Source organism: Myotis lucifugus, unplaced genomic scaffold, assembly GCF_000147115.1.
Source record: "Myotis lucifugus unplaced genomic scaffold, Myoluc2.0 scaffold_10475, whole genome shotgun sequence".
In the NCBI taxonomy this organism is placed as follows: domain Eukaryota; kingdom Metazoa; phylum Chordata; class Mammalia; order Chiroptera; family Vespertilionidae; genus Myotis; species Myotis lucifugus.
In genome coordinates this window covers 2,292-5,740 of record NW_005881523.1, presented here as the reverse complement: position 1 = coordinate 5,740, position 3,449 = coordinate 2,292, and the positions used below count along the sequence as shown (strand labels likewise).

The 3,449-nt window shown below is 39.8% G+C and overlaps 1 pseudogene; it reads right to left on the bottom strand.

The window, feature by feature from the left end:
* Positions 1-2,627: 2,627 nt before the first annotated feature.
* Positions 2,628-3,029, bottom strand: LOC102441835 (annotated as a pseudogene).
* Positions 3,030-3,449: the final 420 nt, after the last annotated feature.

Sequence of the window (3,449 nt, the reverse complement as noted above, 5' to 3'; positions counted from 1 at the left end):
GGTAATGACGACTTTGTATATATTTAGTTGTGAGAATTGTCACATTCTTATGAATGCTGGGCTCTGAGCTTAATAATGTAACCTGCATAAATTGGGCTTCCTAGAGGCCAGTCTGAGCACCATGGAGCCTCCAAAGTCTGTCTCTCACCTCTCAGCAGCTATTCCTTATACTCAACTCCTCCCCATATTCATTCATTTCTCTCTCTCCCTCTTCTCCCTGTCTCCAGGCCTCGGCTCTGAATCTCTTTGTCTTCCCCTCTCCTCTCCTGTCCTCTTCCTTCTAACAGAGTTATCTGGCCTATTTTTTTGGTTTCTGACATTCTCCTCCCCACTTCCCACCCCACACCTCACTTAGCACAACAGAGGCCCTATCTCAGGCCAGGAGAACAAAAGATTTTTCCTCCATGGAAGGTAAGGGGAGCATACAATTGCAAATATTCATTACTTAATATAATTTTTTCCTGACAGAGCTGTAAATCTCCAATGCATTTGCAAGTAATGAATCAGAACTAGTTCTTCATTTCTCAGATGCAAAAAAAAAAGTCAGAAAAAAAGATAAATATACTCATCCCAGGTGTCACACTAAAATGGGGGGGGGGAGTTCTATTTGTTTATTTGCTGAACTGCTCTTAAGATTTTTATTTCTCTAGATAAAATACAATGTGAGAACCAAAAAATAAAAGTTTATTCTTTATTTTATTATTTTTAAGAAATAGAAAAGAAATCTTATGATTGGGGATGTTTTTGAGACATTAAAAAAAAAATACAGAGTTGATACCCAGCATTATTCGTGCCTGAGAGGGAAACCAGATTTGTTACAGCTGACTCTCAATTATTCCAGGAGCTGACAGGGCAATTTGAGAATCAACCAGATCTCTGTTTCGCTTTCTGCCTCCTGCTGCAGGGCTCTTGGCTTTTGTACTGCAGGTTGGGATATCTGTGGGAAGGTGAACAGGGACTGGAGAAGTCATCAGTCCAGTCAATCCATTCTGTTCCCCTGCTACTTGCTAAAAAGCTTAGTGTGAGCTGCTGCAAAAAATTTTATTAAAATACGACATATAGATTTGGGGGGCATTTCAATTTCTTCTGCTATTCCTGGTCATCATTCTTTTTCATATTCAAGAGTAGGCTTTCTATTCAAGCATGCAATTTAATCATCCACATTCATTCTCCAGACTGAATTAACTGAACATTTTAATTTTTTCAATAATAACACAAGTAGTACTTAGTCTATTTCCTGCGAAAAGGTCTAAGATGAGAAGGGGCTGAGGATGGGAAACCCAACCAGCATCTCACTTGAGGAACTCAGCTTTGGCCCTCACACAATGCAATTGCTAATGGCTCATCTTCCTAAAGAGAACCTTTTGTTTATAGTTGCCCAATGTTTAAAGGGATCAATCTTTTTTAAAAATTGAATACGGCCAAGTTGCACTTTCAAACTTTTTGCCTGGCCCAATCTTCTACTACTTGCTTCATTCAGCTTCATAAGGTGTTTCTCCTAACATGAAGAATTTTTAAGCACTTTAGTTTGCCCTGTAAATCTCTAACTTTCGTTTCCCCCTCAGTGACCTGCTCTGTTATGAGCTACCCATTTTGTAGCTCACAAACAAAATCTCCTCAGAAATGTCCTGTGAAGCAGCCTCTACAGGGCTGCCTGGGACTTGAGAGCTTTCATTTCCTCCCCTATGGAGAGCTGCAATGATCCAGCATGAAGACCAGAATGAAGGACAGGGGGAGAAGTTGCATTTAGTTGTTAGAGCTCATGTTTTGCAGTTTGCTCTCCTAGGTACAGCAATTCCTTAATTCTTTCCTGGGATTATAAAGTAAATTTTGACCTTTCATCTTAATTGGCATATAAACATAAATTTACTAGAAAATAAAGCATGTTCTAAGGGACAGTTGAATTTTTACCTTATTCATGATACCTATTTATATTATTTAAGGTGGTTCAGTTCAACTGTGGTTTTGCAAATAGATGGAATCATTTCCAGAAAAGTCATAATAACAAATCAATGTCTTATTCTGGAATTATAAAAGCATAAGCCTCTTTTTAAATAACTGCAGTCCCATGTCAGAAAATCTAAACAAATGTGTGGTTAGGAATGATTGTTATACCTTAGGGACTTAGTTTACACAAGATAGATTAGCAAGATATGAGCCTCATTATGCACGAAAAGCATTTGTTTTTCCATGAATCCAGCACAGCCCAAGTTCTGGGGTTGCAATTCATAAAGAGAACGAATGTGAAGACTGAGCGCTGTTGTGACATTAATCTTCATGAATATGGAAAGAAGTGAATTATTATCTTTCTCTTTATGAGGTGAAGAGAACTGTCACAACAAATTTGAATCTTGGTATACAGTATATTAGAATGTGAACGCTGGAAGGGCCCCAGAGAGTTAGTGTAACCCTTCTATTTACCCAAAGGAAAGTGAAAATGTTCTTAAGAGACTCACCCAACTTCACGTGGTGAGCTAATGGCAGAGATAGGACAGACCTTTGGATTCCCAAAATCGGGATTTTTTTCAACCAAAAAGAGGGGCAAATTTTCCCTAGTTCCAGTTTTGCCTTTTTTTAGGTGCATAAACTACTTAGTAATAGACAAGGCCTACAGATATAGGACATACCCACAGTGCCACCCCAGCAACCCTGGTCTTGGTGTGCTGGCCTCGAACACGAAGACTCCAGAGCGGCACAGCACTCTGTGGGCCTGAATTTTCTTCAGCCGCTCCACTTCTTCACAGAGCTTGTTGTCCACATCATTGGCCAGGACCCGGCTACATTTTCTGTCTTTCACGTCCTTCTGTCTGTTCAGGAACCAGTCTGGAACCTTGTCCTGGCATGGATTCCGTATAATGGTGATCACACATTCCACCTCACCCTCAGTGAGCTCTCCTGCCCTCTTGCTGAGGTCGATGTGTGCTTTCCTCAGCACCATAGGAGATATCTTCACCCCACACCCTAATTGCAGTGATGGCAAAGGCTATTTTCCACCACCCATTGATATTGGTGTTGAGTACCTGCTGGAACTACTCACAGAACACTAGAGCCCCAGTAGTGCATGTCAGCCTCCTGTGGAAAAGGCAATTCCAGTTTTCCTAAATAACCAAGAGTCTTCTATGTGTGTGCCCTCTTCAACACACTACCAGGGATCCTAAACTAAATATAAATAATCTATTTTTGACTACTTATTGTGAGCTAAACTACTTCTTGGTGTTTTACTTTCACCTTTATAAACGCTATGCCAATTCAACTGTCAATAAGTTCTCTCTGCCTCGGTTTCTAACCTGGAAAACCTATATTAGAAGAAAACTGGAATTATTACTAAAGGATGATGCATAGAAAATGTTTGGAGCATCTAACCCATTGCAAAAATTCTTCCATAGGAAAAAGGATGCTAAAAAATAACCCATAACAAAGAGATATTCTTCTAAGACTTAAGACATATG